The following is a 26,225-nucleotide window of genomic DNA, read 5'->3' as shown; positions in this document are numbered from 1 at the left end:
CTAAATTAAATGCTCATCCCAGCACTGTATGCTAATTCCTGACAAGCACTATAATAACTTTCAGTGTGAATAAAGGAGACAGTACAGCACATGACATATAGCAAATGTAAGAAAGTAATGACAAATAGTAAATAACTATTTACATGAGTTAGGTTGTATGTAAAAAAACAAAAACAAAACAAAACAAAACAAAAAAACCCTCAGTGGGAAAAGAAAAAGTAAAACTTCCTGAAGCTATAGGAAAAACGGGGGTTTGTGCTGAACATCACAGAAACCACAAAAAACTACAGAAGGTCTGCCTAGGTTACTACAATTCCTGACTATCATCTCAAGTGCAGAGTGAACAAAACCAAAGCATATATGGCAGAACAGAATGTTCTGAAGAACAGAATGTTACATAATGTGCATTTTTCTCGAAGGATTTCATCTTTAGTAAGTGGCTTCCTATTCAAGCAATGAGAGAACATAAACTCCTCCCTTATTAGAATGCAAGTTTGCTTCTCAAGGTGAATCCTTAGAGATAACTACAGACATTCTGAAACTTAACAGGAATTACTTTTGCTACTTGAAGAAGGGCAACTATTTCAAAATATCATTTATTATTTCTTATTATAATGATACCAAGAACAATTTTCAGGAACTATCCAGTCCTTATTTTGGCTCAAAACAATTTAAATGGCTTAACTGGGCATTTCTACTAGAATTTTTATATAAGGTTTTAAAACACAATCTATTGTAACTCATTAGAATTGGCCTGGCATTTCTGCACAGAATTTTGAGTTAGCTGTTCTCCTATGTCTGTGGAAACACTGAACAAATAGAAGCAGGTAATTTTCTGCTGTTTGCAAATCCCAAAGGAATGAAAACAAGTCTCCCCAGACTATCAAGAGCACTACATGTTTCTGCTTTGCTGTTAACTCAACAAATACACTTTTCCCAAAGCACTCTTAAAAAAAATTCCTTCCATCTTATATTTCCTCTGTAAGGAAATAAAATATATATATATATATATTAAAAAATAATAATAAAAAAGCATGCATAAAGCTAGTGAGAAGGGATGACTTTATTTTATTTTATTTTTTTATTTTTTTCCCCAAGTGATAAATTATACAGTAGCAATATCATAACATTGGATTACTGGGATATTTCTTCCAAAATGTATGTCTGTGCTTCCTACTGTCCCACAAAACAGACGTTATAAAGAAGGCAGCTTTAAAAAAATTAATCAACTTAATCAGTATCTGTAAGCATGAAATGCAAATGCAACTAAAGTTGGAACAAACCTTAACTTCCACCTTGTCTTTCCTTTTTTTCATATCCAACATAGACTGTGACTGAGGTGTCCAGATACCATTCCAGAAAGCCTTTATCACTTATGATCGCAATTTGGAGTCCTGGGAATATGCACATCAGATCTTTTACACAAATATCTGAAATGAAGAGCTCCTTGAGAAAGATGTGTGGAAATCCCCTTGCTCCTATATTATTTAAGGCTACTGTACAGACATGAGGCCATGGCTGCTTCCTGCATGAGCAAGCACTGTACAGAAAGTGACTTTTAGCCATATACATTTCTGTGTATTTCAGAAAAAAACAGTGCTTTTATATCCAGGTAGATGACATAGCTAATGACACAAGGAATATCTGACTACCTGAAATAACGGGGAACCGTACTTTGCAGCACAATATTCAGAAATCTCAGGCAAGTGTTTGTCTTTGTTTAAATTGCTGTTTTTTGGACAACTAGGTATTCATTTCTCTTGGCTCTACTATAAGATTACATTCACATATCGCTGACTGAATGTAACCAAGGTAATACTTGGATTCAGGAGTGACCCTTGCTAGGCTTTATCATGCCTATGTTCACATTGCAGGCTACTGCATACTGACCCCTACACCAGGCACCCATGCAGAACATGTGTTACATAGACTCAGAGGGTGAAAATATCAAACTACCATAAACCCTGTAACTGTCAAATGCAAGAAATGATAGACTATGCCCTAAAGCTCTACTGTGGCAAATTCACTGGTAGTGTGACTTCAGGCCCAACCTCAAATATGAATGTGTAAATTACATCTTTGGCACTCTTAACAGACACCTGCAACACTGTGGGAGCTTGTGCTACTGTACAGATGATTAGGTTCACTCTCATTGCTTTTCAAAGATTGACTTACAGCAAGCAAGGATGCAGAGTACATTAGGCTTTCAAAGAGGAGGACTTGGGGGGAAGGTAACCTGAATGTTTAGCACATTTTATAGTAAGATCTGGAATAAAGGATGTGGATGTTATGAGAACAAAACAATGAGGTTACTGGCAGGAAAGAACTTGGAGTTGGAGCAAATGTGAAGGTAAAATAGAATCAAAATAGTGAACCATCTGCTTTCTAATGAAAACAGCTCTACTTGTCAGCAACATCTAGAAAAAATGATTTCTTAGTTGGAGTGTGTAACTGAGGGAAGTAGCTTTTTTGCTATATGAGGTAATACACTCAAATGATGTATGACTTAGATAATAGTGTGGGTTAATGATCTTCAGCTGGATCAGGGAGTAAAACAAAGTAATTTCATAATACAGAACATGATGGATTAAATCATGTTAATACTGGGTATATACATTAAAGAAAATGATCTTTCTGGCATACTAAATGGCAAAATAAAAAGCACTTTTAGTAAGTTATATGATTAATTGGTCTGCCCTTTTATTTATGTACCATGATAAAGTAAAATGTACTTCTTCTGGTTACCTCCCAAGCAATTATTCTAAAAGTTATACTGAATACACCAGCTTCATCATATTGCACCAGTCGATCAGGAAATGCAGAGTAGGTCCCCATCTTTGTTTTAAGGCAGGAGATTTTCCTCTCCTTTTCCTGTCCTCCCTACTAGATTTCTTTTTTCTCTGTATGTTTTTCAACTCATAGAAACATGACTTTGAGAACAGTATTTTGATGCATTGAAAAAACTTAAACAGATTGTTTTGCCTTGAGCAGCATTAATTGGGGAGAATGTAAAAAAAAAAACAAAAAAACAAAAAAACAAAAAAAAACACAAAACAAAACACAAAAAAGTGAATATTTATAACTCAGATATAATTCAAGCAAATATTTAAATATAGGAATGCAAATGCTCCAGACTCCATCCCAATTCTCATCTTTTTCATTTCCTGCTTGCATGATTTAGCTGGTTATCCTGCAAGTTTCTACCAGATTTCCAAAGGTTTGATCATATCCAGAATTTTTTAGAAAGAAACTGGAGATGGATTTTCAAAAGAGATTTCAAATCAAAGGAAAAAACATTCAGAAGTAATGGTGCCTACAAAGGGAGAAATACTACTATAGAGAACTGTGTCTACCCCAGTTTCATTTTACATCATCTTATGAGCCTGCAGAAATTGATACAATGCAGAAATTAGAAATTAAGGCAAAGTCCATTTCATTGATATTTTTTACCTTTTTAAAATATATTTTTTTATTTTTTTTTATAAGATTTAATAAGTGGAAGATGTTTCTCCATTCCACTAGGGAGTTGTATAGCTCCTCTTCAAGCTAGATTGTCTTAAAGAGATGAGATGTACTGGACAACATGGAAAATCTGAAAGACCACAGACCTGTACACAGTTTTGTAATGCAAACTTCAGAATTCAGGTGGAAAGCGTCTGACAGAGAAAGAAACTTGCACAAGGGGCCCAGCATTTGCATGGACTTACCCTGTTTCAGTGACATCTGTGGAAAAGTGAGTCCTGATTTTAAAACACTAGGCTGAAGGAAATTGCTTTTAAAAAAGAACCAGCTAAGAACAACTACCTTCTATTTTATTTTATTATTTATTTTTTTTAAGCTAGTGCCAGACATCTGTCTCCTACAGTGCTTTGCATTTCCACACAAAATCATCCTGATCTAATCCTGGTTCCTCTCACACAAAGTCCACCCACTGATACAGAGTCAGTATTCACTGATTAATCTTTTGTTTGCAACATCACTATGCTTTCTTCCTCCTCTGGGGTTTTGCCTTCTCCATTGTAATGTGAAATCTGTCTTTGCTGGACATTAATTAAATCATGGCAAATATAAATTCGTACATTTTCAGTATGTTTCATATGTGCATTTTACACTTATGCCCTGGCAAAGAAAATGCTCTGTCGTCAAGCTCTACAAATGCATATTTTGTGTCATCTCATTTTAGTTTATGTGAATATACTCAGGATGTTCATTCCTCCTGCAGTGCTGTCCTGTGTTTAATTCTCATATACATTAAAGGGAGCTTACTCTGCTGTTTGCAGGCCTGTCGAAATTCTAGCTCATGTGGAAAAAGGCCCACAAGTTTTCCTCAGCAAAGGCATAATTTTTAACCCCTTTCTATGATCAATGCTCCCCAAAATTATTTTGTACACCTTTACTAAATGTTCCTCCTTATTCTAAAGAAGATTTATTATAGATATTATAGAAATATATAGATATTATAGATATTTATATAGATATATAGGTATATATATAATATATATAATATATAATAATAAATATATAATATATACAATATATAATAATAATAAATATATAATTATATATTATATATAATATATATAATGTATAATTATAGACAATTATATAATATATAGATATTATAGATATTTATTTTATTTTACCAATTTCTTCCAGTAAACCCTATAGCTGTTAATAGTGTTTATATATTTTTAAGCAACTTTTAAGCCTTAAAGTATTGAATGGATTCTGCCTAGAAATACCAAATAGATCCTGAAGTTAGTTAATACAAAGAACCTGACTGTTGTCAGAATATAGGAGACAGGTGAAATGTATCACAGAATATAGCATATAAGCCAGTTTCTTCAAAGTGTTGATCTAAAGTAACATTCAATTATTGTTACACTTTAAACTTTGTAGGATATAACACCATGTAGAAGTGTGACTTTAAAATTAGCATTTGCAAGTGCCTATGATGTAGGCGAGGGTTTTTAGCAAACAGCAGGTTTTAAACATAAAAGTACATTAATTTATTTGCTGTAACAAAATTAGGTGGATTAGTTATTGTTCAATCTGATTTGTTAAACAAAAGCTTTTATGTTTCAAAAAAGAAAAAAATCTGAAAGGAGCAGTGTTGGTGCTCTGGTACTCCATTACTGTTGGCAAGACTCAACTAGAAATGCAAGATATGTATAAAGAGTAATTTTGTCTCATTAAACGACAGCACTAGTAGTTCCTCTTCATCTCCTTAATTCATTTCTTATAGTTTTTCTTGTCACATCCACTTGTTTTATGGCTTACTAACTTGCAAGTTATGGTCGTAATTTATGGTCAAAATTGAGTGGTAGCAAATCACAGAATATTTTCATTGATTACCCTAAATTGTCTAATCTCCTGTATGTTTTTAGTACTTGATTGGGTGGTATTTACTGATTGCCTTCATCTAATTTAAAAATCAATCAATAGCAACAATGAGAGGTGGTGGATAAATCGAGTCTAATGCAGCATAACTGCAGCAAATATCCATCAAGGGCTCATTCTCAATCAAATTTGTGGTAAGTTTTAATACATAAACCAAAATGTCTAAAAGCCTTACTTCTAGAGCACATCATTTTAAAATTGTGTTCTGTATTGTGACAACTTATTGCTCTTATGCTGTCTATTTAGGGTGTTTTTCCACTGCTAAAATGAACATATTTCACTACAATAAAACTGTAGCAAACAAGAAAAAAATGTCATCAGCTTTGGTTTAAAGGCACTTTGTTCCATCTTCCCCAATATTATCTGTGTATAATAATGGGAATTAACATAACATCAGCTTTTCTTATAAACTGTATGCATTTTCTCTGAGATAAACATTCTAATAAGTGTCTTGATGGGAAATGTGTTTTCTACATCGAGAAATCAATTCATTAAAGTTGTTCTTTTTTTTTTTTTTTTTCTTTTTTCTTTTCTTTTCTTTTTTTTTTTTTTTAAAGCATCTTTTATTTCCTGAAGTTTTGGGTAGCAAATATGAAAAAAAACTGTCTGGAAGGCAGAATTCAAATTTATGGACACTATCAGGGCAAAACCACGTCATGCAGCAAAGAAGGACAGAGAGCACATGCAAAGCGTCTTTTCAAGTGATGGTAGTAAAAACTTAAAATCCTTCTTTCTAATCTCTCATGAGAAAACATACACAAAATACCATTTTATTTCTGAACTAAGCATGGATCTCCAGTTTATATTAATGTAAGTTTTATATAGGCACATGGAGGTAAACAGTTAAATAAACTGAGGTCAGAATTATACCTGCATTTGTATCAGGCTGAGGAGCCTGTTCAATAGCCTGGAAAAACAAGTTAAAATTGGTCTCTATCCTTGAAAGAATTTTGACCCACACTCAAAAACAGGTATTTGGTATAGACTTCATATAGTAAACATTGAATGCAGATATCTAAGAATATTTAGCTTTTATTTCCTGACAACATAGGAGATATGCTATATAGTTCTTGGACAATAGGAATTTCTGTCTTGTGTCTTGAGATGTTAATACATAACCAGTGAGTAAGAAGAATTTGGAGATTTTGCACGTTTCAACAATTCTGAAGTTATTTGATTTTAGAATCAAGTGCACATATTGGCAGATAGACATTTTCTTTTACTGCATTTAAGTTCAAAAAAGTACGATACTGAGTACAGCCCAGGAACATGATCTGGAGCATTACATAAGAAGTTAGAACTGAATTTCACTCAAAACATCATTAAGCAGTACTTTGAAAGACAAAGCACATATTGTTTCCTAAAGGTTGAAAAGAAAAAAGAAAAGAAAAAAGTAAAAAAAAAAAAAAAAAAAAAGAAAAGGACAAAGGTTCTGAATTAATCAGAACACTAAACCTGAAGTTACACACATCAAGACCTGGGAATTCTTTCCTTTAGCTTTGCAGCTGGACACTCTCTGAGACCAGTATCAACACCTGTGACTTCTTAAATTTTGCATAATCCAGATGAAAAGACAGAGAAAACATTAATTCTTATTCAATCCCAGTCATGTTTTATTTCAAGTGTAAATGTGACTGTCTTTTATTTGTGTGAGGGTTCGTTATAATGCTATTTATATGTTCTTCTACAGTTTTGATTTTATCTGGGATTAAAAGAAGAATGGTACAATGCTAAGGTATTAAAGCAGGGGCTTTCCTATCAAATCTGCTACACTTTCTAACCAAAAGAGGGAAGTGTGAGGCATCTTATGAAGTAGTTTTCTGGCAAGATTCAAGAGGTTTAGATAGTTCTGAAATCACTCAGATGAAAATTCCACATTTTGGTACTTATGTGAAGAAAGTAGAAGTTACATGGCTACAATCTACAATTAGTACAAACAAATCTGCAGATATATGTGGATCAGGCAAACTCTGTAAAATAGTTCTGCTCCAATCAGTTTTAAGGTACCTTTTGCTGCTAAACACCCTCTAAAAGTCTCTGGCCCAAGTAACAGATCACAGCACACATTGCAAATATAAAAGACAACCACCAAAGAGAACCCTACCAGCAGTCCGCTGTTTATTAAAATTCTGACATTCTGAGATATCTTCTTGCCAAGGGCCCTCTTACAATGACATCTGTACACTTGTCATTACATTGCAGTTCACATTACTTACATAAACATGCCACAGGGAAACCATGACTGATATAATTTTTATAAGATTGAAAGGTAGCCATTGTGATCATTAAAACAAACCTGAGAGAGCCTTCCTGATGATGGAATAGATTCAGTTACTTCTTCCTTCTCTGTGGGTCATTAGTTAAAAAGGAGAAGGTGGGGGAGGAGGGAGAGAAGCCCATATACTGCAGGTGTTTTATCCTTTGTAAGGAGACTGCACTGAGACAAATGATTCTAGCTGGCATTTTGTACACACCGGAGATTGCTTATCGATCCAGATCAGAATATTCAGGCTGGCCCCGGGGAAAAGGCAGAGTATTTTCTGAGGGAGTTAATAACCTGGCAGCTGAGCTGTCTTGTCCAATTCACTGAACCTAGGGCTCTAATCAGGCCAGAGTTTCTTATTTTGAGAAATCTTGCCATATGTGTCTGCTAGCTGCCTTCCACTCTATTGGACCAGTGACAGTGATTGAAATGACAGCCTATAGATAGAGCCTAATCAAATTGTTTATTATCAGCCTAAATCAATATGTATAGATTGTTGAAACATCACTGTCATGCCATGGAAAAGTCGTACTAATACTACATGCTGCAGGTGTAATTCTAAAATGTATTTTTCCATCCTAAATTACGTCTGAATTTAACAGAGTAAAAGAAATTGTAGTGGTGTATGAGACAGTGAAAAATATACATGTTTACACATTCCAATAAAATAACGTTACAGATTAATGCTAAAATGTCATGTTGTGCACTGCTTAAATATGTTATCATGCTCCCTGTACAGGAGAGAGGCAACAGAGCAGTGGGAAAAGAAAAAGGGACTGAAAAGAGAAGTACTTTGCCTTTTTGTATAGAGAGGGGGAAGTCTCACACAGGTTTGTGTAAACACATTCTGCAGAGCAAAACAAATTCCAACACACCTGAAATCAAGTTTTGAGACTGTAGTCTACAGATATGAAACATGCAGTGATGTGAATTCCTATGGTACTACATAAATATTCCTCCCAAAAGCCTTTCAAAGAGCTTTGTGTATCAGGTCTACTGCTTTAAAAGGAAAAACATCAGGGCAAACAACTTGCGCTCTGAATTTAGGAAACAGAAACTAATTGCAAGCACCCAAGATTTAACCCAAGAGTTGGTTTCATAAAGAAAGCTATGTCTTCTAAAGACTCATGGGTATTCTTTTTGCACAGAAAAGATATAAATGCATTATATGGAGAAAACTAAAAATGTAATAATATGTAGTGAATTTGATTCTATAGGCTTAATTAACATCTCAAGCAGAACTGTTCAAACACTAAAAAATAAGATGGAGTAAGGATATTCCTGAAAGCATACCACTGGGAAGAGGTATCTCAGCTTTAGGAGAGACTCACTAATCTTTGTGGTCCCTGAAGCCCACCTGAACAGTACCCACATGAAATTCTTCTCTAGTATAATTGACCTGAAATGGGTAATCCCTGGAGGCCTTGTAGCCCAGCAAGAGTCAGTTGTGTATTTTATAACTTTTGAAGTAGGTCTACTGGCAGAATTTTGCACTACCTAATCTGTTCTGTGGAATAATTTATTGCCTTGCTCCTCAACAAAAGAATTTTCAAAACTATTTTAAAATACTCTGGCAAGGTAAAGGTGCCTTAACCTTAGAGTAAATTATACTTTTTGCCCTGAAGAATAGTGTAAAGTAACCTTCAGGTTAATTAATCTTTGCAATGTAACACACTCCTGTTTGAATATCATTTACATTGTGTGATTATTGGGCTGAGTCAAATGTATAACAACTTTTAGCATTACGGCATACATGTTAATAAAAATAATATTGCCCTGTAGGTTGTACTGATTTAAAGTGGTGTGTTTTTCTTTGGATAAAATGTACTTTTCTTACTGCTTGCATTCAAAGCTCTCCAAACAGCAATTATCTTTGGCTGACTGATTCTAGGAATTTTCCCGTTACTTTCAAAATAAGAATTTATTCATTGCCACTTTAAGAAATAAAGGTACTTATTCAGCACAAAACTTCAGCATATAATTCTTTCTAAGCATATGCCTAAATCCCTCCTGAGTCAGGGAAGAGGTTAAGCAGGTGCTTAGCTTCACGCATAGCCTTAAGCCCTGAATGATTTCAGTTGGACTTGCCCTTGTTTTAAGTTTTGAACATACCTGGGGCATAGTCATGGCTGAGCATACAATACAAATACAGGTGGCTGAATTTGTCCCATAGCTGGCACAAAAACAAAATTACACATTACTTTTAAAGAGTTTTGACCAAAATCCAGCAAAGCACTTAAGTCTAAACACACTGCTGATTTAACTATCTCAGTTTATAGTTACACTGGTGCAATTTCCTAGCATGGATATACTCTGCTAGTATTTACATTGGCATAATTGGGCAAGACACTTTTAAGAAATGAATGCCACTGAAAGTCCTGGAAAGATAGGGTAAACCTGCAAGAGATAATACCAAATTTGAATAAACTCTAAAAGCAATTGCTGGAGGGACATAAGAAATGGAAAATATCTACTAAATTAAAATAGTCTGTGAGCTTTGTTGAAACACACAATAAAGAGACTGCAAAGTCACATTCTCTCCACCAGCTGTGTGCCCTGTCCCCTAAACATGGTAAACCTGCCTGGTGATGTACTTCATTTACACAGAAAGAAGAACGACATCACTACGGCCTCCCACCTCTTTGACATGGAAGTAAGAAATCCTGCATTGAATGAAACTAGAAGAATTTCATGATTTTCAGCACACTGATTCAACCAATGCAGTTCAACACTATTGCTGAAAACTATATTTTGCTCAGTGAACAGCAACCTTTTCATAATGCTGGAACAACGTCTTTCCCTTTTTTCCCCTCTTCTGTAACACCAATGGAGAGGCAGAGTCCTACCAAACAAAAATTTCCCAATAAGTAAGTCACTAATCATGTATCATTTTCTGGTTCTATAACTTGAAACTGCAGAGTCTGCCATTGAGAAGCACTAAGCCTTTATGGCTCCATCTGAAATATCATCTGCAAAATCAGAATTTTGATCTCTCTCTCTCTCTCTCCTATTCTTTATTATTTTTTTTTTTTTCTAATTGGAAATTTCCTGTGGAAAGGATGTTGACTGGTATACTTTTCAAGTTAAAGACAATTTTGGGCTTAATTTTCCCATGCAGTTCTGTGTAGGAGAGACAGCCAAGTATCTAACACCATGGAAACAAATTCACTACTGATCATGAAATACACAGAAAGTCACTTGACCAAAAAACTTCTGATCTACTCCAAACACACTTGACAAACTCATTTGACTTCAAATATTTGCACTGTGATATTTTTATTACTCTCTTACTATTAAAATGACCTTGCATTTCACACCTTGAAGTCATCTGTTACCCACTTGCAATACTTGTAACTCTTCTTTGTCAATTCTTTAAAACCTTCTACAGACCCTTCCTGACATTTCTCAGAATAGTTTTGCTAACATGTTGCTATTCATATCTGAATTGGTTTCAAAAATAGTAGCTCCTTCCAAAGAACATAGATGAAATGTCTAGATTATACCTTGTATACTGTAAGACCCATTGAACTGCATATTCTCTAATTGTTGGGTTGAAATGTGTTGAAATGTGGAAATCTGTTTTAGGTTCTGAGTGGCATGCAGTGAAATCTCTGAGTCTTCTGAGAGAAATCTCAGAGATTTTATATTTTTTTTCTATTACTTCTCAAAGGCTCTTGAAGTTAAGAGTTTCACACAACAGTAGTCAACAGTGTCACTGTTAACCAACTTTCCAGTACATATGTCTCTGTTATCAGTACTGTGTACTAATGGAAAATAAATGTTTTAGCCTAGTTCTACCTCAGGAAAGGACTGTGTCTAGGATCCTCCTAGAAATCTTGTAAAATTCTTATTTATACCATACTTAATGCTTTAATTATTGCATTTCCCTAGATCTATTTATTTTCTTTTTGTTTATTTTTACTATAGGGTGGTTTGCTTTGTTTATGCGAGAAAATGGGATGTAAAAACTAAGTACTACTGTTACAAGGTCTACAGGTTTACTTGTTGCTTTTTCCCATTTTGTATAAACAGCAAACATTAAGAGAAGATGCACAGTGCACCAAATTCTCATTCCACTCAAAGAACATAATGGTTCTAAATCAAATTCTTCAAGACACCCAAGATGCAGTATTAGAGTCACCAGTACAATCCTTGTCCTGTCCCCTTCTTAATAAGCATTACAACTGTCAGACTGTTTCTGCCTTTCATTAAATGCATCATTATCTACCAGCACATGGACATACTAAAAGAATGAACATTAATCTACAAATACTTATGTTCTAATTCTACTTAAACATACAAAATATAAATACTTTTATTTTGTGATTTCAGTGAACTCTACTACACTCCAAGTAATTGCTGTAAGTTTCTGTAAAAAAAAAAAAAAATAAATAAAAATAATAACCAAACAAAAAAAAACAACCACTGCCAAAATTAAGAATAGCTAAAGTTTAGCGTGTTTTTCTGTTAGCCTCTGGCAATCCACTTTCAGTTTTCTTGGATACCATAAAGAATTTAACAACTTTCCTTTTTTGTCATATGAACCATCCTGCCAGAAACTCTATGATTAAGTAGATTTCTCCACTACCAACAAACAAAGCCCTATGTTGAACTATTTCTGTTTTTTCAGTTGCATTGTGATGTTGCTAAATAAATCCAGTAATCTCACAACAAAGTCATAATTGTGCTCTGGATCACAAAGTTTGCAACCTAAATGTCAGAACTAAAAAATTACTATTTGAATGAAAAGGGAAAATACAGTATAAAACAGACCCATGCCCTACAAAACCTCTATCCATAATCGTGTTTCACTTCAGATGCACAAATAATTGATGTACTGTACAAATCAGGCCTGCAAATTGGTTTGCCTCCCAAACTGTGCTTCAAACCTCATTACATTTAATAGCTCCATACCAAAATGCCAAGACCATCAAAATAAATAAATAAATAATTAAATAAATCTGGCTAGGTTTATGCACTTAAAAATAAATAAATAAAATAGTATTGAAACAGACCAATGTGGAAAAGTGTAGTATTAGGAAGTTCTAAATTCACACTACTCTTCAGCAGTATAAAGGGGGATTAATCAAGAACTGTGATGGTGAACTTCTAGAAGACCGAGTTTAAGAAGTGAAATCAATTCCAACAGTGCAGTGTCACACTGCTTGGCTTAATTACTGAACCCTTTTCTGTCAGCTGGAAAAGCAGTTACTGTGCTGTTTGGAGATAGTGGTATCTAGCATTCTTTTGCATGCCCTGCACTCCCATCCTTTGTGTGGAGTTACACAGAGCAGAGATGACAGGTGATCCTCCTGGACAGTCCAGCTACACTTCTGAACAGCTAAGCCTGCTTTGCTTAAGCACAAGATAAAATGGTAGTGACCATGGTATTCCAACATGTTATATGTGTAGAACTGAAAATAAGTCCTAAATTACAATCAATATTTTTACTTTATACCAGGAGGAGGTGGGTAAAACTTAATAAAATAAAATTAAATTAAATAGACTTCTGGAACACTTTGTGGATCTTACCTTGATAAACATTAAAGAGAATTCTGGAGATTTTGTCTGCAGAGAGAAAATCATCTAAATTGTCTGGAAAATCTCTTGAATCTTGTGATCAAACACAGCCCTAGGCTCTCCCACTTTAAGTGCTTGTGGATCTTGCTCAGAACATGCAGCCCAATGAAACAAAACCAAAGCTATTTTACTGTGATAAAGACTGCAATAGGATGGTGTTTGTACAACATGCAAGTTGATGTTCTTTAGATGGCTTGGAAATACTAAATTCAAGGCTTGTTAGGTGTAAATTTACAGACAGAACATGCAAAGAATTTTAAGGTTTCTTTAGTCAATTATTTTAAGTAGAACACTGAGTACATCAATGCTACAACAATACAAATTAATCAAACAAGAAAAAGTAAAGTAATTAAAGCTGAGTAGTGAGACGGATGAATTCAGAGGTAGATAAAACTTCTGCAATGCATATTCAAGAGCCTGAGTAATTAGGTGTAGCTGTAGGAAGATTGTTAACATGCCCATTTTAGTATATCTATGAAATCTACTTCACAGAGGAACCAAATACATTGCTTTTGTGTCTCACTTCAGAAAACTACACAAAATTAGGGAGGAAAGACTTTGCTGCGATTGAGAGGATGGAACAAGATGTAGTTCTGTTGAGTCTTGACTTCCTATTCAGTCCTGGACAAATGAATTAATTTTCCATTTGTAAAATAGTTAACTTCTGTAACTTCCTTCTGTATTTATGTGTTCTAGAAGAACGTGTATCAGGTATGTTGAGAATACTCTGATGGAGAGCATAGAAATAAGTAAATTATGGCTCCAAATATGCAAGAACAGAACTTACAGATGCACAAATGCATCAGATGCAGCGGGTCACTGTGATAATACAGAAGAGAGAGAATATGGTGAAGATTTTATACAGCTGTATTTTGTAAATCCTTTCAGATTGTAACTTTTTCTTATTGTCAAGTGAGGGTATGCTTAAGGTGATGAGGTAAATCTATAGAGACTATCTATATATATGGTAGTATAATCTATATATATGGTAGTTGAACCACATTGAGTCATTCCTGATTGGAATGCTTTGCAATAGACATGGGCAATGATAATTTCAACAATGTGAGATTAATTGTAACATTGAGCACATAAGAAAATCTATGTAATAATCTTATCCTGTAAATCGAAATAATGTAAAAACAAGTAAAAGCCACCTTGTTTGCCTTGTCAATAATGTAGCAAGTTATTAATCTGGCATAACAACAGAATGAAGAAGAGCACAGAATACCAGCTTGAATCAAAACACTGATGAGGCAACCTATTTATAATAAAAAGTAATCCAATTCTTTATGTTTTTGAAAATATTTCGTGTTTCTTCTCCCTCAGGCTTTGTTTCCCTGCAAATTTGTGTTCAGGTAAAGATTTAACCATCTCTGCTCTCACCCCCACCAGATGCTTAAAACTTGCAGTTTTAAAAATATTTTGCCCACTATAGCACAGCAATCAAAGCAGCTTACTCTGAAAACATTCATTCTCTCACTGTTTCATAATGGAAAGTCACATAATTTCCTTACCTGAATGTATGTGAATTTGACTGGCTCTTTCTTGGCGTCTCTAAGGTGTCACTATATGGACAGAAGATCAGTTTTATGTTTATCCTCTTGGATATCAGTTTTATGTTTATCATCTTGGTTCTCTGAAACTGCAAGTGAGCCTGTGAAATGGGAAGCATGCCACATAATTAGAAAATTACCCACTGACAACTTGCTATCACCCTATTCCTTTTCTAAAAGGAACAATACATGTGCCAAACTGACAGAACTTCAGACAGCTAATAAAAGAAGCCCTTGAGTTTTCAGCAAAGACTTCAGCTTAAATTACAAACATGAGTTTATAATACGGTCTCTAAAGCTATGCCCTTAAAGGAGTGCATAACCTTTGAATATTTTGTAAACAGTGCTAACAGTGAAAATCATACTGGAGCAGTTTTTTCTTAGGCTGAAGCTTTTTCTCTTAGGCTGAACACCAGGCAGGTTCCAATCCCCTAAACCACAGCTTCAATCTTCATAGAAAAACATATTTCTGCATCAAGCATATTATTAAGAGGAGAATGTGGCCTCCAGGTTCTCATGGTAAAATTACTATGTAGTTTAGATTATCACAGAAAAGATTTTATACAAAGTGAAAGATCTGAAAGATAACATCAGCTGAAGTGACATAGTGAACTGATAGAATCCAGATAAAAGTCCACAGGATGTAATTCAGGAAAAAAAAAAGTAAAAAAAAAAAAGTAATATTTTATAACTAAAATCTTCAATCTGACAATAGGAAAAAAAGCATTTTCCTCATGAAAATTCAACAACAGAAAGCTCTTTAGGGGCTCCTGGTTGAAGTTATCTTTTTCTGCTTGAAATCTTCTGGTCAGTAATGCTAAGTATTGCTTTTGTATTCTGTATGTAACACTGATTTAGAGGTGCTAATTCAACATACTGTGAGAAAGTCACTATGATGTCTTTGTCTTTCAGACACTGAGGCCCAGGTACTCCTGAGCAGTGCAGTGCAGCACACCAACAGCCAAAGGAGACAGAACATCCTTTCCCACTCCCTGGCCATAGCCCTGTCATAGCTGGAAAGGCGGTGCTGGGAGTGCTGCCAGATTTTCTGAAAACGGTGTTGGGAACAAAAGGTATTGTTCCCATCTCAAACACAATTCAAGAATGAAATTAACACTTCTGTCAATAAAATTTTGGCCAAAGGTCAGCAGGACAAGTCTCCGGGCAAGAAGGAAAAATGCTATTCCTAGATGTAGAAAACACATGATGGAGTTGTGCCTCAGCTAATGCTATATGCAGAGTGACAGACAATCCTGTAGTACATTTACATGTTTTTTCTAGTTACATCTCTAAGGAAGCACTCATTGTATCTGCAAACAAATGATTGCATACATTGTATTAGAGATATCAAGAAAATTATTTAGTGCATTTCTACCATGATCATAATTGCAACAGACTAAAAAAAAAAAGAATTACTCCATAATAATTATCTGCTGTTGGATTCATCTTACTGTCCTCTGCTTATTTACCACTGTGTAAATGTTCAAGTTAGTTAAAAACATAGCTATCTGCTTTCTACTCTAATTGTTAAGATATCTCAAAGTAATAAAATCATATCATTTTTCCAACAATGCTCAGCCCTGTCGCAGTTAAAGCATTTTGTAATACAGTGCTTTCCTTTAACACACCAGGCTATAGCAGCCCAGCTGTAGAGGCTGAATTTGGACCGAGAAATCTTGCTTTCCAAGCCTTATCATCTTCATGGTTGCTGCCAAGCTGCATAGCTTGGCAGGTCACATCCTACATCTGCAACAAATGTGGGAACTGCCCTGTCCTCTGTCCCTGACACCCTAGTGTCCATACTCTGCACTTCCAGTCTGGAAGAGACTAGGTGACACTGCATAAGGTGTTTTCTTGATGCTTGGGTAGCAACAGGGGAATTTTGTTATGCCCTTGCATTTCTTTGCTGAGTTATTTGATGTTGCTGCGTACAGTATCTGGTATTATTTTCAGCAGCCCTGAAAGCAGCCCTTGCTATTTACTGGAAGTCAAACTTTGCAGAACCCAAGACTTTGTGAACCTTTATCTTTTTGGATGTTTACTAAATAAACAGGCAGGGCTACTATTGAGTGCATGTCCCATGTCACAAAGAGAAGCTTAATTTCATTCTTTTCTTAGAAACGCTTAACTACCACGGGGAAGAATAACATCAGAAGTCACGGTGAACTGTATGATCCTGAAAGAGAGATTAGAAAAAAGGCTCATGGGGAGGGGAAAGAAATTCTCCCATCTATCATTAACATTTTCAAGGAAAACAAAACATCTCATATTTAACCAAACTTGGATATGGATTTACTTTGTAGCATTCCATACAACTATACACATATCCACACTGTGTTTATTAAAAATAAACAGGTGAAAAGTTAAAAAAAAATGCAACTGACAAAGGAAAGGTTATTTATGTTTAAACTGTACTGGAGAAATTAGTCAAGGGCAATTCATGCATGTGAAAATATGATTTGTAACACTGCCAAGGTCGATAAGACCTTAGGGAGTAAATGCTAACCATACAAATCAAAGATGCCTAGAGGCAGTTTTGAAGGTGAATGGCAAGGCTTTAATAGTTTTAAAAAAGAAAAAGTTAATAATCCAAATGAATAAGCAATGACACAATAAGAAGAAATATCTTGTTTATGAAAGGAACAAACCATTACTAGATGTCTTTCTCGTCACTGACTGGATTGCCCAAGCTTAAAATCATATCCTTCTCTCCTGCATTTCTTTTCTAATCCACAATTCCTGGTATTATACCTACTTAAACCAGAGAAAGGAGTGGCACTTAATCAGGCTGTTTAAGGAGAGGTCAGATGGTTCACAAGGTTTTCACTCGACTGCCTGCGACTACCCTGCCATTTGACCCACAATAAGGTCCCATCCCACACACTTATGGTGGGAGTATATTCACAGAAGTAAGTATCTGATTCCTCCTCCAATGTGGAAAATGAATAAAGATGCAACCAGCCACACTGAATCAGAACTGCTGAATTAGTTTGGTTGTAAAAATGCTTTAACAAAAAGACAGCTTTGGTGACCAAAAAACTTTTATAATTAGTTTTCACTTTTTCTCAAGATGCCTAAAGAGATAGCATTTTTATCTGAAAAGTATACTGAAAACTTTTTTCATTTAACAATTCCTCACCCTAAATGAGCAAAAAGCACTTTTTCCAAAAAAGATCTTGACAATTTTTCATTTTAACCCCAGAATCTGAACAGAGTACTTCTAACTAGCTGGCTCCCTGACACTCCTTTGGTTGCCACTGTTATAATATCTAAACATCTCATAAGTTCCAGTTTGTCTTTTCAAAGCACTGGGTAAAGTTGGAAGTGTTTCCCACACAACACAAATATCTGGGACACACATCTTGTCAAAGATATCTGAAATCAAAGTGACTTTTAAAACAATTTTTGAAGGAATGGAGTTTGAGTCATTAAACATAGCATGAACTATTAACAGGGTGAGTTTGTTTCTGAGTCAGACCCTCTGAAACCTAAACAAAGATGAATTCAGGATAGAGCTGGCAATTAGAATTCATTATGCATTTATTCACTTTTATTAATTGTCAATATTAGGTTTTTGAATACTCTTGTATTTTACATCACAAACTCTTTACTTGCTCATGCTCAAATTAAAAATTCCCACACACCTCCTCTAATCTACTCTTTTCTTGGATGTGTATTTCAATGTCTTTGCCATCTTACTATTAGAAAAAGAAATAAAAAAGAGATTGACCAGATATGCAGATTTTACTGATTTAGGGATTAGATGCTTAATCTGGCATATTCAGAACCTCAGAATGAAAAAACAGTAAAAGTGAGAATAATGAGAAAGTGAGCATGTGTACAGCAAATTAAAGTAAATAATTACGGACCAGCTGAGTGTAGGGAGATGGTAACCCAAATTCAGGCAACCAATTTAAATCAGGAAAGGTGGATGAAGAAAAGGAGGAAAGCAAAGAGGGGAGCCATCAGACAAACATGCAAAACTGTTGTGTTCTACTTCACACAGTTTTGACTCCAGACAGAAACTGAGTAGAAACAGAGCAGATGATTTTGGAGATATCTTAGAGGTAGGAGGGCAAGTCTCCGTGTAAATCTTGGTGTCCAAGAGATGTAAAGAGTTTTTTGTCTTTTAATCTTTCTCTGTTTCTTCTGGCATTCATTTCCTCCATTCCTCTGTCTCAGGGCTATTCTGGACTCAGAAATTAGAGAATTTGATTCAAATGTTCAAAAGAGTGAAAGAATTACACTTAAGCTACCAGCACAGTTTGATCTGCATGGGTGGCAGTTGTCAGAAGGTAAGTGCCCCAGCCCCCAACTTTTTTCCCCCCAGATAGATGTGCACTGACTCCTGCCTAAATTCAATGCATAAGACGGTGGACTGAACTTGTCAAAAAGGAGGTCTTTGCAGTCTTCTAGCTTTGGAGAGGGAAAGACTGCCAGGTAAACTGCATGGAAAATACAGATGGAAAATATAGTAAGAACCCATTACACATATTAGTCAGTGGTTATCCTGGCAAATACATCCCTGAAGAGCACATGGAAAGTGCAGGACTCAGCTGCTCAAGATTTCTTGAGTCTCTTAAAACTGGACTTGTACACAGCTGATTCCTTACATAAAATTTCCCCCTCCCTCCCTGCAGAGGAGGAAGGGTAGCTAAAACAAGGATAGTCTTCCCTGAGATGAGTTGGTAAAGATCAAACAGTATTTGCTTGAGGTTTCCAGTGAAATTTTGCCAGAGGACAAAGAGCTGTATGGGCCAAGATAAACCAGAAGCTCTACAAGTGGAGGACTGTGTTTGTTGGCTGAGTTTGCAAATCAGATGAAGCCAAAGCACAGAGCCAACAGCAGCTGTTTCTACCTTTTGTGTGTGTGTGCGTGTGTGTGTGTGTCTCAGCACAGTATGCAAGTAATTTTTAATTTGTTATGGAGTTGGACTGGAAAAGCCAAACATAGTATTGCAGAATTTAAATCCAAAAAATATAATATTTCAGGTTAGGAGACCTGTAGCTGGTAAACTGAAACCACTATTTCTGTTTGCATTCCATTTTCTAGTTTGGTCACAGCATTCTTTTCTATCTTGATGTATTTAACTTAAATGCTCAGGTATTGCTCTGCATGCACTTTGGATTTTTGCAATGCATCCAAACCTGTTCACAACATTTTAAAACCCCTATTAGACTTTATTACCAGCAAAATCAGTTAACAGTGGTTTTTCATTTGTTTGTTTTTTAGACTGCAGTGAAAACTTCTGCCTCTGGAGGCATTTGGAATGCTTTTGGTTCCAGGGGGAGTTTGCTGACACATTTTGCCTAGTATTGCCAACATATTCTTATAAAATAAATCAGCTACTGTAAGACAAAATGCCACAGCTCCTCGCCTGCCTACTCCATTTTAAAAGGTAGAAATATTGAAGTTGTACAGAAGTTGGGTAATGTAGAAATAACAAATAACCTGTTAACAGGTACTATCATACTTACTTGAACCCCTGTGCAGCTGTTGGAGTTGACTGTTGTGGTTTTCCTCAAACCTTGTCCTCAACAAATATCTCATAGCCACGATTTTGGTAGGTTATCCCACAAGGTGTGCAAGGAACACATTGTCCTCCACATATAACTTAAAGATGTGTATTTGACATCTTCTTTGGAGACATTTGTAAACTTGCAGGAATTCTTTAGCATGACAACACTACCCACCTTCCCAAAGGCTGGCAAAATCTGCAAGATATTCCTGTGTGTGCCTATAGCTTAGTGTTAACTGAAGAGGTCATAAATCTAGATTTTTTGCCCAAAGAGATAGGAAGAAAGACAGATATCTTCAAAAAATATGCTACAATAACTAACTTGAAGTGTTTCAGAGTTATTCTAGAACAAATTCAGGACTAATACAAAGAGAAAGAAAGAGGAAAAGAAAAGAAAACAACAGCAACAAACCAAACAAAACATAACATAATAGTCTGTACCTTATTTTCTTATTTAAGACCAAAGTGCCACAAGATAGTTTATATAAACAGGCAAGAGTAATAACACCTAAGGGGCATGACAATTAAAATAGTACATTATTTTAAGAAATAAAAGGCAGATAAATTAAGATGATGTTTCAATCAATCTATGGTACTTTACATTAGCTGAGTATCTGCCCTTAAATATTAAACAGCAGTCCTGACACTTAACTTGTTTTTTCAATTCTAGACTTCAAAGACACTTTGCAGTTCAATGGTACAAAGTAAGAGTAACCCTACTGCATTCTGCTTCTGGCCAGGAACACAGCTGTCATTTGCACAAAACTAACTATGCAGTTGACTTAGTTTTTCAAAAGATGGAGTGAAGAACAACTACATAACTATATACAAAAAGGCAAGTTTAGCTAAGTAAAATGCAATTATCCTAGCTAGAATTTTTTTTGGACACTATTAGTAACAAACACCCCTTGTCCTATGAAAAAGTGCCAGGAAATTTTAATTGACTACAAGTATCTAAGGCTGCCATTTAACACATCATCTGAAAGATGAATTCATTGGATCCATACTTAACTACCATGTAACCTATATTATGGCTTACAAGATGGAATGATTTTGCTTTACATGACAGTTACTAGGTCTACTTTTACTTGCAGTTATGCCAGTGAAAATTTGGATCAAGTCCATTAAAGTGAATGATTCTATAAAATCAGGGTAAAATTAGACTGAGGTCCACCATGAAATTTAATAATAATTGGTGTTACAAACTAGGCCAGTCTTCTGCTTGATAGCAAAAGTGGTAGCTTCACATTGACAGCAAGTGAAATCAAGCACCAAGTATCACATACTTCTAAAAGACACATTAAAACTGGGCCCTTCCACAGACACAAGATCATACAATATGATGTGTTCTCAGCACATTGTGTATCACACAATACATATATTGCCTAGCACTTTGAGAGGACTCTATCATGAAAATATGGAAAGTGAGAAATTCAGCAGGAATTTTTGATTATAACAACATTGAACTCTTAATCACTTGATAATTAAATATTTTTCTTATTACCATCAAAAATTTTGAGACACATTCTCTTTTTTGCTTTGGGCTTAACTTGTTTTTTGTGTTGAAGGATTTCCACAGCTTAAGATCAGGCAGATCTTTTTCTGTTTCCTGATGGGGTTATCATGCTGCAGAGAACAGAGCTTTTCTCCTAGTATGGACTTCTGCCTTTTATTTATTTAAAGTTCCGATCTTCATGGTAGTGCAGATAAAGGCCTCATGAAGTGAGTCTGCTTCTGGGGTGCTTCTAAAGTTGAGTGTTCAGTCTTTACTTCTCTGCAGTCAAATATCCTAGTAGGGTTTTTCTGAAATGGAGAATTACAGCTTACAATTCAAGGAAAAAACAGACAGATGATTATCATCTAATTTATTACAAAATGGCAAACATTGACCATTCTCTCCAAATCCAGGTTTCATGACTTCCAAATACCAGGAAATAAACATAGAATAAGTGGTATTCAGGTATTATACTTGATAGAAGCTTTGTTTTTGTATCAGTCTTTACATAATGTATTTCTTTAATTTATTTATTGTAATACTCAAGGCAGAAGGCCAAAAGTGTAAGAGGACTATAAAAATGCTACTTAGTGAAGTTTAAATTCAGCATCTGGTAAATGTATGCTTTAAGAATATAACCTAATGAGTGAAGATTTAACAAAACAAAACACTTTATTTCCTCTTTAACTGCTGTTCTAAAAATAGTAATTTCAATATAAACTAGGCAGTTTGGAAGTGTGTGACCAGAACTAGATATACTTGTACTGTTCATAATCTGTCCTGGGCAGACAAATTGAACCACAGATTAGCTCGCTATACAAGACACTGTACTTCAATATAGCTCTGGGCCAAAAACAGGGTGAGCAGAAAGGAGTTGGAAAGGCAGTAAGATGATGTATCAAGGTAGAAATAGAGAAATTTGTTCTCCTGCCTGAGAAATTAGTTAAATTAGCACTTTCTCTGGAAATTCAGATTCTGAAGAAAACAAAGACAAGCAACGGCTCTTGCCCACCCTTGCTATGGTTTGTGCTGCATTACCAAATACTGCTCATTGCTTGAGTTTTCACATTGTAAACTGTTGCTAACCAACTGCTTTACAGGAATTACACAAACAAGAACACAACATTTCCTTCCTAAGTTCGCAGACAATTGGCTAACTTGAAAAAGTATGTTTCCATCTATTACAGCACATGAACAGGTTGATAGCTTTCAAACGAACCCATTTATGTTAGAAACGATAGTGATATTCAATTATTTCATTGAGAATAATATGTATTGAAACATTTCACATTGTTTTTCATTTTCCTTGTTTCAATATTCTCTTAACTTTGATTTGTGCCATCTAACAACTACAAGTTATCCAAAATAATTGTTGCAGATAACATCCATTACATTAAAGATGATCCGTGTTTATAAAACTAGATTGTTTTATGAATAGAATACATTGAGAAAATATAACTGTCTCAACAATTTTGTCAGTTAAAAATACAGTGATATACCTTGGATTTCTACACTTCAGTGCATCTCATGAGGGAGTGAAATGCTTATTAAATGGTAGCAACCATTATTCTCCAAATCTTCTTTTATATGCCTATTTTAAGTATTTGATTATTGCCTGGCTAATAATAGGTGTTTCTTCAAAGGACATACTAAAGAATATAGTGTAAATTGTAGCGTATAATTGTTCACTGCCTGCCATTGAAAATGTTTAGCTACAGTTGTATGACAATCTTCCCCTGATGTCAGCATCCACTTTTTCATGTAGCAACAATTACAGCTGTGGGAATTAGGAAAAACCTACACAGACAGCAACCGCACTCCATTTATTTTTAAGTGCATAGAGTACTCCAGAGTCCAGGTAAACCCAGCTGAGACCACAGAGAAGAAATCACACCAGTGATTTTTTGGGTAGGTGCTGAAGGGACTACAAACCTGCCAGTTTAACAGTACTGCAGGGCACAGCTCATTCCGTCTTTCCTTCTGCTCCTTCACCTTGGCCACCACAGTAACCTTTGTTCCCTGCTCGGTCACAGCCACATTTTGGTGGCATCCTACCTTGAACATGCAAAGAACTGCATATGAATTGAATCCAGAGGGGGCCAAGGAGGTTGACAGCCAATAACTGTCTCGGAGGTAAATGAGGCAGTGTTATGGAGGAAGACCTTGAGAGCCTGGCAGTTTGGCAAGAGAGAGCAGTGATAGGCTTCGAAGCCAACGGACTAGCACATTGCAGACACAAACAGACTCAAAGAAAAACAAAAGCTTCCCAGAAAGCAGCAAGATGTGAGGAAACTGAAGCAAGAAATTACTTTTAGAGTCTGATAATTTTATTTTGCAGTATATTTTAATCTTGCAAGTAATAATAAAGGGAAAGATAAAAAATAAAATAAATAATAAAAAAAAAAAAAACAACACACTTTTAGCCCATTTGAATTGAAACAATGTTTCAATTTCAAATGTATCCTCTGGCCTCCAAAAATTTTAATGAAGTGATTGGAGACAGACCAATTCAACACAAGAGGATGGATTTCAACCACTCTTTTTTTCTCTTTACCATCAACAAATACCACAGAATAGACTGGCAACACCACTGGCAGATCTCAGTGACAAAGACTACAGAGGGCATTGAGGGCCAGAAGCAAATTTAAGTATTTTTTATGAGTACCAGCTCACATGCTTGTTGCACATGTTCATGAGGACATTAATTTTTTGAATAACTACAGGTGCTCAGACCATCTTGCCCCATTTCTTCCTACCCCCAGCAGAACACTCACAAATTATTGTAGGTAATTTTGCAATCAGCCAATTGTGTTATCCAAGCCTTTAACACTTAGAGAAGCCTTTTCATCCAGCAACAATGTAAAAGGGAAGGTGCCAACAGATCCAAATGGGCTCCAGAATGATTTATTCATCCTAGGCCTCTAAGTATTAATACTGAGGAAAAGGGGCTAAGATTAATGTATCCCATCAGCGCGCTGCCAACAGGAACTTTAATAAAAGCAAGAACAACTTAGTTGGCCCAGCTTTCTTTTTCTTAAGGTTAGGACATCATAAAAACTGTAGCCTACAAAGGGCTTTTCCTTTAATTTACTTATTACCTCACAAAATGAAAGTAAATTCATTTAATTTAAAGAAAACACACAGATTACATGAACATAAATATATCACTGTCTGAAGTCATTCATAAGCCAATTTTTTTTCAAGGACAAATGCCATATATTTGTAGACTTTTGAAATGGTGCATATGCATTATAAAACTATTTTTCTTAATGTAGTGCAGACAGATGTATTTGAATATAACCAGAACATACTATATGTAATACCTATGAAAAATGCCAGATTCATAATGACAATGACTAAATTAGAGTGAGTAACTAATAATATGTATCTACCAACTAACATGAAAGAATAATGTGTCAGAGGTGAAGGAATACCTGTATGAGTATCTTCAATAGTTCTTCCATTTCAAATCTGCTCATTCACACCTGTTACTATGGACAATACAAATGTACCACGTTGATGATTCTCCCAATGTGGACTCATGCCTTTATTCCACATGGGCCACTAAAGAGTCTTAACTGCTTGTTGAATTGCAACCAGCTGAGCTAGATTTTGTCCAGCATAACATAGTGCTAAAGGACTCTCTCTCTCTTCCCTAACCCTCCGACTCTGCAGTTTCTACACACTAGATCTTCAAGTCTCCAAATTCAAAATCTGAACCCATCAAAGTCTATCCAGGAAAGCCTGAAGAATACATATATATAAATATAATAATAATAAGTAAGTACAATAAATATAATTTGAAAGGATAACTGAAAAAATGAATGCTGTTACCAGACTTGCTGAGGGAGTGAAATTCTAACAACCTGCAGTATGATAAAAGCATCTAAATGGACTGCAAAGGATACTGCAGACTGTGTTCAGACTACACTGTATATTTGAATGCATGAATGCAAATGTGTCCATTTGGCACATAACTGCAAATCTGTCTAAGCCATTTAAAAGTAAGATTTCAAATTCCTTCCTGACCACATCGCTAGATTAGAAAATGCTTCCACTTCCACCTGTGAGATGGTTTTAAGTTTTTTCTTATGAAGACCAATCTTCCTGCCTTCTTTTGTGAAAAAGTATGTGTGCGCACATGCACACACTTCTCTTTTTTTTCTTCTCAGCCTTTACCAATTGTTCCCCTAGATCAAGCATAGAAACTGAAGAGTTGCTGGGTGGTGGTGATGGGTGAGTGGAGCAGAAACTCTATTTCCCCCTAAAAAGTAGAGGTTGCACATCTGAAAGAACAGAAAGGCCTTTTATTCCTCTGAAGAAAAGAAGAGGAAAAAGCTCTTCACAGCGCAGATGAAAAATATTGCATTTGAATCCTGGGAAGATCTTGTTCTTCCTACAGTGGAGAATAGTCC

General features: G+C 35.4%; 1 long non-coding RNA gene across 1 annotated transcript in view; it reads right to left on the bottom strand.

Annotated features, from left to right (window-relative positions):
• LOC106016226 (uncharacterized) overlaps nucleotides 1-26,225 on the bottom strand; it is a 153,569-nt gene that overhangs the window by 112,006 nt on the left and 15,338 nt on the right. Inside the window, exons 3-4 of the long non-coding RNA XR_011812375.1 lie at nucleotides 21,820-22,118; nucleotides 14,758-14,897 (exon numbers count right to left, since the gene is read on the bottom strand). This is a non-coding gene — a long non-coding RNA (uncharacterized lncRNA). The remainder of the gene's footprint in view (nucleotides 1-14,757; nucleotides 14,898-21,819; nucleotides 22,119-26,225) is intronic.

The sequence above is a fragment of the Anas platyrhynchos genome, chromosome 12 (genome assembly GCF_047663525.1).
Source record: "Anas platyrhynchos isolate ZD024472 breed Pekin duck chromosome 12, IASCAAS_PekinDuck_T2T, whole genome shotgun sequence".
Taxonomy (NCBI): Eukaryota; Metazoa; Chordata; class Aves; order Anseriformes; family Anatidae; genus Anas; species Anas platyrhynchos.
The sequence above is the reverse complement of the archived record's forward strand: the minus strand, read 5'-3'. Positions and strand labels throughout refer to the sequence as shown.